Here is a 10965-nt window from a genome sequence, read left to right as displayed (position 1 = left end):
GACGTTAGAACTACAATCTCCACCATATGACGATTTGATACTTAACTTTGACATGATTTCGACTCAGAAAATAAGCTTATTGCATAAAGGTGTTAGTTGGGCATATAATCTAGACAATGAATAATACAAACTACAAAATAGCCTCGGAAAGGACTGGAACTTTTAATGACAATAGGCATGCACACGGAAAATCTAAAGATCATGTTTCAGGCGACGAATGGGGACTGGGTGTTTGGAATGCTAGGGGAGTAAATGATCTAAAGGTAAAAGAATTGCGTGAAACTATGGACGTGAAGAAACAAGACATTTTATGTGTGTCTGAAACAAAGAAAAAGGGATGCAAAACCAAAGACATAAAAAACGGCGTGTTAAAAGGCGGATTTGAAATATGGTCAGGAGTAGACTGTGAATCACATGGTAAACAAGGAGTAGGTCTGATTTTTAATGAAAGAGCAAAGCAGCATCTCGGAGACCATGGTATCGTGTCTCCCAGACTGCTGTGGGCTAGAATGAAAGTAGGAATCAGAAGACTATTTATCATAGCATGCTACGCGCCGGTTGATAGTGATCTTAGAGAAGTAAAATACGCCTTCTGGGACAATTTAAATGACACAATAAACATTTGCGAACATGGGGAAAGAGTAATTCTGCTAGGAGACATGCACGGTTGGGTGGGCATCCAAAATCAGGATACTGAAAGAGTATTAGGTAATTTTGGGGATCAAAGAACAAACTATAACGGAGATAAATTAGTTGGTCTATGCTTAGAAAGGGGTCTGTTCATCACAGATACTTGGTTTAGGCATAAAATGATCCACATGTACACCTGGTCTAAAGGAAATAGCCGCAGTATAATTGACTTTGTTGTTGTTGATGAAAGACTAAGAGAGTTAGTCAAAGATACAAGAGTCATGAGGGGTCCTGAATGCAATACTGATCATTACCTTGTGATCTCAAAAATTAACTTAGGTCGGGGATGAAGAAAAAAGTGAACCAAGAAAGCAAAACAAACGCGAATCAAAATTGAGAACCTACAGGAACCGGATGTGCGAATAGATTTCCAAAATAAGATAATTGAAAGTATAGATAGGGCAACGTGGGAGGACCGTATAAAAGACAAAGATATAGAGAGCGCTTGGACAATGTTACGGGATATCCGCAGTTGTAGGAAGAATGTCTGGTGATGCGTGGTGGAATGATGAAATCCAGGCTGCCCAAAAAGCAAAAAGAGAAGCGTACAAGAGAACTTTGAACATTGCAGGCCTTAGCAATGAAGAAAGAAGTAGACGTAGAAAGGATTATAGAGGCGAAAACAGGATACTTAAACGATTAGTTAAAGAAAGTAAAGATACAATTAGAGCAGAAGAAGAGATAAAAATACAAAACGACTTTGAAGGAAGCAGGAAACTACTTTATAAGAAAATGAAAGGAAACAAAAGAACAGAAATTGTAAACATGAGAAATAGTAGGGTGGAACTGGTATATAATGCAGACGGAATACTAGAGACTTTCAGAGACTATTTCAGAACACAATTCGGAGATGAAGCTACGGGACACCACAACTGCGATGCTGAATACGATACGATGGAAAACTCAATTGAGAAAGTCTATGTCACTGAGGTTAGGGATATAATCAAGAACTTGAAAAACGGTAAGGCTGCCGGGGTAGACGGTATTAACGCTGAAATGCTTAAACACGGTGGCGAGTACATACCACATAGAGTGTGCGAATTGATAAATTTATGTTTCGAGATAGGAGACGTCCCAGACGATTGGAAAAAGGCGATTATCGTACCAATATACAAGAGAAAGGGAGATAAAAGCGAGGGCAATAATTACAGAGGGATTAGCTTATTAAGTACCGTAAGTAAAATATATTCAAAAATACTTATTCGTAGGGTAATTAAAATAACAGAAGCAAAGATTTGGGAAGTCCAAAGTGGGTTTATGCCAGCAAGGTCATGTACGGATCAAATATTCAGCTTAAGACAAATAACAGAAAAAAGTTTGAGAGTAGGAAAAAAAGTTTTCTGTGCATTTGTTAACCTAGAAAAAGCTTTTGACAAGGTAGATAGAAGTAAACTTTGGGAAGCCCTGAAAGAGTATGGAGTCAACGGATGGATCCTACAAGCTATAAAAACAATATATATATAGGTAGCAAAGCGAGTGTAAGAGTGTAAGAGTGAATGGGAAACTGACTGTTTCGAAGACTTACAAAGAATGTTGAATAAACTAGATGCAAGCATGAAGAGCATGGGCCTCAAAATTAACGCAAATAAAACAAAAACTATGGTGTTCGAAGGAAAGAGTGAGAAAACACTATGCAATATTCTATTAAATGATGAGAGAATTGAACAAGTTGATAAGTTCGTATATCTTGGTAGCTTATTTACTAGGGACGGGAAGATAGATGAGGAATTAGATAGACGAATAAATCAAGGTAAGAAGGTTATTCGTAGAGCAGGTCCCTTTATCAGAAGTAAAAATATATCAAATAAAGCTAAAATGGTAATACATAATTCCATTTTTGTACCGACAGTACTATACGGTAGCGAGGCATGGACTTATCAAGAAAAAGATAAGAGTACAATTAACGCAATTGACATGAGATTCATGCGCATAATATGTAGGAAAAGCCCGATGGTTCTAAAAGAATGTGGTGCAGAAGACACGCTAGTAGACACATGGGAAAGAAATCGGTTAATATGGTTCGGACATGTTGAGAGAATGCCAAATGAAGGACCAACGAAACAAGTGTATCAAGGTAAAGTAAATGGCAGCATGCCCAGAGGTAGACCGCGGAAAGAATGGTTAGAATGTGTGAATGCGTCCCTAGTTAGAAGAGACATAAGAGGCCACAGAAACACGAGAGCCTGCATAAAAAAATGCATGGACATAAAAGAAGCTAGAGAAGTATGCCAGGACAGGAAAGTATGGCGGCAAATAGTTAATAAGAAGAGTGTCAGTAGAGTGACTAAAGCCTGAAACAAAATACCTTGGCCACTAATGGACCCAAGTGGGGAACCTTACATAACGACTTCGTGAGGTTCTTCGCTTGGGGTGATTGCTAGAGAGATTGATCAGCAACCTGGGTCGAGCAGTGTTGTGGAACGAACGTGTTATTTACTTAAATAGCACGAGAATTCTGGATCAATCTGAAAAATTTTTATCCCTTCACACACTACCCCTTTCCCCTACCGAGTGAGTCACGCCTACCCCGAAAGGGAAATGGCTTAATGGTGTAATAATAATAATAATAATATATATATATATACCTACTTAACATAGACCCAATGGTATAATGTCCTGTGCTTGCGCTTTCAGGTCAAAGTAACAGATAATAACGAAATTAACAAAATATAAAGTATTTTTATTTATTATTCTGTCCTACAGCTGAAAAAAATATTTAAGCGACAGTTTAGAAAAAAAAGAGATTTTGTTTAAGGTATTATTGCTTTTCCCTTTTCGTGATTATATTGATAAAAATAAGTATATTTTAGAATTTCATTTTAACTAAGGGGTTGTAATCTTTAAGGCCAGGATTCAACCACCTTATATTACTTAAAATAAAAAATAAATGCGTAAAATTGCGAATATTGAGAAAATTCTCAAAACACGGAGGTAAAATCGACAATGAGTTCGCTATTAAAAGTTGTTAATATGCCTAGTCGAGCAAAGATGCCCAAGCGAAAAAAAGCCGCAAGCAACCATTACCGGTGGTCACCTGATATGGTATTTGCAGATTTTTTGTGTTGCAGCGAGGAGCTACGCTTGATTAATTTACACCACAAGTGGCTGCGTATTTCTTCAATTGTAATTAGTTTCCGAAAAATCTGCAAGTACATTTCCTAATAGAAGTTGTTTAAATAATCACTTTATTCTTACAAAATCAGAAAGAGCACATGAGTTTTCACCAAAATTGGTACTTGAGTAAATGAACACTTAAACACTTGCTTTTTTTGCAACACTCTAGTGTGTCTACACAAAATCCGACTATATGTACTGCTATTTCGGTATAAATAGCTCCGCTTTCAGCTCCCCCTATTTGTACCGTAAAAATCCGGCTATTTGTACCGAAATTTTGGTACACGTAGCCACGGCCTAATAATGATGTAATAGTCCTATAATAGGATTACTGAGGACTGTATTCCAGCGAACATAGTTATATAGCAGTTATGTCCCGGTTGGGGGGAGGGGCAGGTTCCCTCTATTTTTGTACAATGCTGAAACTTGACGTCCGGTTATGCAGGCGGCTGTACACTTCGCGCTACCTTTTCTTTGTTAAAGAATTAGAGCCGGCTGGGAAAATTAAATATTTCGTAAAATGTTAAAAATTAAATTTTAATTAGTTAAATCATATTCCTGAGATAATTTTAAGCAAATAAAAAAGTTATGAAGATCAGTTAATGTCTTCAATCCCAGTTAAGAGATTTTGCAATTTTGTATGCACTTAAAGATTTTTTTTTTTTACTGGAAATATTATATCAGGAAATTAATTAAGCTATATAAATTCAAATTTAGCCATGTATTTATAATTTTTGTTTATCGGAACAGGCCTTAATCTCATAACAATCATAGGATCAGCATAGCAGATACACGTAAGTAGCCATCTGCTGACAGCGGGAGAGTCCGGTTTGGCTTCCCTATACGGCGGCTACCTGCCCCGGGGTGGTTTTCCCCGACCACATTCGAGGACGTACCTTCAGCAGTACTCCGGAAATCGCTTAACTAGATAGCCTCTAGGGAGAATTGTGATACGTGGAAATCGTTTTCGATTCGATGGTGCCAATCGGAATACTGGTCCTTTTCAGAGTGCAATAATTTTGTCAGTGTTGTAGCGCTCTACACAGCTAAGAAATGAACCTCTAGTCCTCTGGTACACTCTTGTCGCCGGTGGGTCTTGGCGTTTCTCGAGTGAAAACGAGCTGTACCCCGTAGTAGTGTTTTGCTAGAAATATTTTGGCCCGACTGCGATGAGCGGAGGTTGTATTATCTTACTGAAAAATTGACCAGTCTTCGGCATATCAGTAATAAATAAGAAAATGTGTACAGATCTCCAAAGTTTTTGAGAATATTTATTTTTTTTAAATTAAACATTTGCGAGAAAATTCACTTTTCGGATTTTAGAGTTTTGTCTTCAAAAAGAATCACATATCAAATTTTAGATTCAAGTAGTTTATTTTGAAATAGGTTATGACTGAGAAATAAACTCAAAATAGTTTAACAATTATCTTACTATAAAGAGTTTACTATAAAGATGGTTTGAAAACGCTAAAGTGTTTACCGTCATGCAGTTTGCCGCCAGATTAACAATGGAGCGAGATTTTTTTAAACCTCAATCTACAATGATTTTATATATCTTTAATAATTGAATAATATTATCCATACTTTATATTTTATTCTTCATTTTAAATTTTAGTACTTGTAAGCCAACTCCCACCTTTATATTTTTAGAGATTTTTATTTTACATCATTTTATTCATAAAAAATATTGTTTCAGAAATAATAATCTTTCTTTTTTTAAATTTATGTTTTTAATTTAGTTCTTTAACATAGTACAAGAATGCGAACGTCTGTCAGCAGACTTTCTAGCCTAAAACCTAGAACATTTCTCTATTTTGGTTTTCTCGAACGCTCCTCAATTCAACAGATTGTTATTCAGAGTAGATTTATTTCAATCTTTTTTTCTAGTGAACCGCTTTCCATATAAACAACCCTTCTAGAAAAAAATGATAGAATCCGATTGGGATTAATTGAAAGTTGAATCGTTCTTAATCGGTGTTAATCGGGACAGAAATTGTATATCGTTTTTAATCATTTTCAATCGGCACAAGCGTTTAAATCGTCCGCAATAGGGTAAGCACGCCTGCGCATTTGAACGAAATTTGTACACGGAGAAAAGTAGATATTGAAAAGCAGATATTAGAAAGTTTGATATTCAACCATAATATATAGATATTACGGCATAATATCTAATATCTTCTATTCAACATACAAAATATTAAAGGGCAATGTCTGTTTATATTGAAAGTATAAGATGTGTGATATTAACAGTTAATATCTAAGATATTCAAAAAGCTCAATTTTATCGTAGCAAGGTCGCTGACGTGTAGCGTGGCGACAAAAGATTTTAACCCCGCTTTGTCTATATCTTGAGCTTTCATCGTGTGTATTGTGGTTTTTCGGACATCTATTGCACTATAAGTTTTGGTGGAAAATGGATTAAATGTTTTTGGATATGTTATAATTTTCTCAAGAAAATGAGGATTCAGCTACAGGCATTTTTTATATTAGCCTTAAACAATGTGTTATCTGTTCCACACCAAAATCGCATAATTATGCAAAAAGGCAAATGCTTGAGGATTCGGATTTTAAAAACAGAGGACTACGATATTAACATTATTTTGCATTTTATAGATATTGTCAGTTAAAATCTTCTTTTTAATATCTACGGATGCTCTACTTCAGTATCTAGCATTCTGTCCTATAGTTAAATCGCTAAGATATTACCTATTAATAACTAGATATTCTGTGCTAACATCTATTTTTCACCGTTTACTTTGAAATTATCGTAATTAAGGGTAACTACGAAAAGATTATAAAATTTATAGACAAATAATAATTATGCATAATAATTAGAATACGATTTCGAAATTAAAAGAATATTGACGAAATTCGCATCGGGTTTGAAATGTATCATATTATTTCACATTGAAACAATTCATTAGGTATATTATAATAATATTAACAAGGATATAAACATTTTTTTGTGAAGGGATTCATAAAATATAGAACATTTGTATTTTGAAAATAACAAACCTGATTTAATCAACAGTACTCTTTAACATGACTGATTACTAATTGCACTGTAATTTATATTATGTATTACACGCTATACAGTTTATACGCTTTCTACATTATAAGTGTTTTGAAAATCTGTCAGTGATAGTTCCTTGATCACGAGGGAATCATTTGAAATTTTTTAATAGTTTTCTTTTATCGAGATGTAATTTAAAAATAAAAAGTAAATAACCATTTTCAAATAATTCCCGCGTGATCAAAGTGCTGCCACCAACATGGCCGTGGCCGACCTGAAAATCACTTCGCGTCCCGATTGAGAACGATAACCGACCTTAATCGTTCTGAATTGGTCCGACCCGTTTAAGAAACACCATTGGGAACGATTGGATATTACTTTTAACCGCTCGCAATCGGATCCAATCATTCTTTTGTAGAAGGGAAACGTTTGAGCTTTTTTGTCTCAGGTTGAGCCCTCTTCTCTCAGAAAATATGATTAAAATCCGTTGAAAAAATATAGACAAACTTTTCTCGTTGTACGTTTGAATATTTCACGTAAACCAGTTGTTCAAGGGGAAAATCTTTAAAAAGACGGAAATGTCTTATATTTTATATCGACTTTAAGAATAGCTTTTACCTATCACTTCAGTCTAAAGTCCACTATAAAGTGATCAAATATGTACACGATTTAAAGGCTACTCAATTGTTATATCATCGCTAGGCTTACTCGTAAAGAAATCTGAGTTCTTTTTTAATATGTCCGCATTACGTTTGAGGCGAGAATCAGTAGATTCCTGAATTGAAATAAAAATATCGTAAGTTCATCTTCATTACATATAAAACACCGTATTAATACATGTGTTAAGATTCCTAAGGAGTTTTTCAAATTGTCCTGCGACTTTATGTAAGCATTTCACTTCACACTTGCTTTAGCTTAGCTCTTAGTATAGATGCCCGGTAAAAAAGCTTCAACTCAAAGATATTAAAAATTGCAATATATAGGCATGCGGTTAAAAATTCATCACTCAATTATAAAACTCGTGCTTTATTCAAATGTAATCAATTAAAAATATATAAAATAATGATATACAAATTTTAAAAATTAGTTTGCATCGCAGCTACCTGTGTTTCAATAAATATTGTCAACGTAGAATGACTAATACTGTGTTTTTGAATGCTTTTAACACTATTATTATTATTTGGTAATCTTTAATATGTATAGCAAAATGTGCACACTTTAAAGGGATTAAAAATGTTATATTTTATGGTTAATTTGGGGTATCTAACAATATGCAAAAAATATTGTTGACATTGAAAACGGAAAGGGATTCTATTAGTGTGATAACTTCTATAGCAATGGGTTTTCAAAACGCGAGGACACAAACGCTATCAAAAATGATTCAATCATTGTCTCGTCAACATTCAACATACAAATTTTTGAAGAATTTTTAATGCCACCCATCTCACTGGCTGATCTTTAAACGAATTATACTCAATGACAAACACCTGCATACTGAAAATCGGACACATTCTTCAATTTCACTTAAACCGTTTTAACTAGCCCGGTTGAAACCACTTCATGTGAGATTACGAATTACTGAGCGGTAGGTAAGCACCTCTGGGTCTTCCCTGGTGCTATAGAGATTTGGAACAATGAAACAACAGGGAAATGAAGTCATTAAATTAAGGTTGGTATGCAATTTATACGTTTTCCGCATGCTGAAAAGTGTAAATGTAATCATTAATATGGTCATAGGCCAATTTGGCATCGCGACAGCCCTACAAGAAGACCCTTATTTGATATCCCGTGTTCATCCTAAACTTTGCATCCTGTCATACCTATATTTATTGACTCAATAACGTATTTCTCGATTAGCCATCGACAGGCCGAGACTGACCAAACTTTCTCAGAAGGGACTTTTTTTATCAACGGGAAAAACTTACAACATTTAAACTTACAAAAGGTGAATTGAAGAAGACGTAAATGCATTTCATATCAAGAACAGTGTCCTAACTGCAACAGGTTGGGAATTAGCACCAACCGAGTTGACGCTTTTTGACCTTTGTTTGCAGATAAATGTCAAGTTTTCACACTGAAAAAAATGTCTTTCGAATTAAGTATGAGATGTCGTTATGAATTTCGTTAACGATATTTTCATGTGATTTCTACATGATAAGCGATGCGTTTTTTGATGAAATATGGAGATTATAGTGTGACAGTGTTGAATGCCAAAATGATAAATGCATAACCGAAATTCGCCAGCCGGAGTAGGAAGTTCGTTCCCAAATCATGCTAAGAAACTCCCCACTACTATGGCCAAAAACGTTCGAAGCCCGTACTATTTCACCTTTCCTTGCACATTGTTATTATAATTATATGTAGACATGAAAATTACTTTCCACAATATCTTGCTTATATGGTTATATAATAACAAACTGAATATACAAAGATTGACATTTGTAAGCGAAAAATGTCTATATCAATATATTTATGATATATGGTATCTACGCGATATCACAATTTGCAAATACTGTAACATTAACTTGATATAACGTGACACGTTTCTTTATTATATATACGTAAATATCTGTATATATGCTGAAAAACAGTTTTTCAGACAATTTTAACTTTGCTTAATTTAAACATTTTTAATTAAATGAAAATATACTTCTAAAATAATTTCGAAAAGTGTTTAAAAGTGTTAAATTTAATATTATGAAAATTCAGGAAATTAATCCGTTTTGTTTCAAAGGGGCCGCAAAAAATTGCAGCCGTGTGCCGCGAGTTTTTTTAATTCGGCATTGCCGAGCTGTAGCTTGCCAACCCAACTTGGCCATACCGCGTGAGTACGGGCTTCGAACGTTTTTGGCTTTATTTGCAAACTCTTATTCATATGCATGCTCTTACGTGTGGCGATATCAAGGGCCTTAAGATCGTTCATCGCATATTGAACCACCTCAAGCAAAAAGAGTAGAATCGGGAGGACAAGCATGTTAGACGCACATACGCAGTTAAACGTTGACAAATTAGAAGACCAAGATCTGAATCTGTCTTTCCATTCCTCCGATGAATTTCGACACACTTTTAAAATCGGTAGTCCATGTCAATCTCTCCTGTGTACTTCTTCACGATAATTATATCACTCTGAAGTTTGCTATCAAAAACACAGATCTTCAGGTCATCAATATAAAATACATGAGTGACATCTATACATGGGTGCACACTCTGTGCGTCTGACTATGTGCGGATGAACTTTCAAGATTTCCAAAAGACAGATTATAAGTCCATGAGAGGTTGAATCGAAATCTTGTTAGTATTTAATACAGGCCATTGATAAAATTCGCTCATAGGCAACTGTGCCTTCGCTGATGCACCTGTCAATTAGCAAGTTCTCTCGGCAGCCTGATAAGCCCTTTTTGTACTGTGTACATCTCTCTCCAACCAGGCTTTATTTTTCGAACCATCCTGTTGTTTTGAACAGATATAAATATCCTATACAGTGTATTTAAACAAGTTATTTGCCTTTAATTCCCTGGGTTGGGCAACTGCCTTTTTACAACAGGAATAGAGTGCGTCTTAACATTACAAACTGTGGAATGGGTGTTTCCGACTTTAAATATGCGGTGAATGTGTTGGTCAGATGTTGGGGAGTAGAAGTAAACTTTTTTCACGAGAAGTTATTGATACCATCTGTTGTCGCAGCGGAAAAGCTCTTCGTACTCCTAAGCGCTTTTTTCACTTCTTCGGCAGTATTTGTGGGAATTTCTCGTAAGATGTTCTGAGATCACAAAACTCATTGAAGCGGATGATATTATCAGTATTTTATTTTAACTCTGCTAACAACGGAACGCACTCTGTCTTTATCATGCAATTTTCTTATACAATTAATGCAAGTGTCTTTTGGTCTGTTGAACCATCGTCCATTTTAGCCTTTGATTTGAATCCACCAAAGCTCTGACAGCACCTCAAACTGAAAAATTGACGGTCCAGAACTCCCGCTCCTCCGAGATATCCTCACAAAGGGTATCATCAATTTCACCCAGATCTTGGGGCTCAGATTTTTAAAGCAGTGATGAAGACAGCGCTATATGTACCTATTTATTTGTCAGGATGTAATTACGTTGATTTCGCAAAGATTGTTCAGAAACGTGCTGAAGTTCGGAGTG

This window comes from Belonocnema kinseyi, chromosome 2 (assembly GCF_010883055.1).
Source record: "Belonocnema kinseyi isolate 2016_QV_RU_SX_M_011 chromosome 2, B_treatae_v1, whole genome shotgun sequence".
NCBI classification, from domain to species: domain Eukaryota; kingdom Metazoa; phylum Arthropoda; class Insecta; order Hymenoptera; family Cynipidae; genus Belonocnema; species Belonocnema kinseyi.
The sequence above is the reverse complement of the archived record's forward strand: the minus strand, read 5'-3'. Positions refer to the sequence as shown.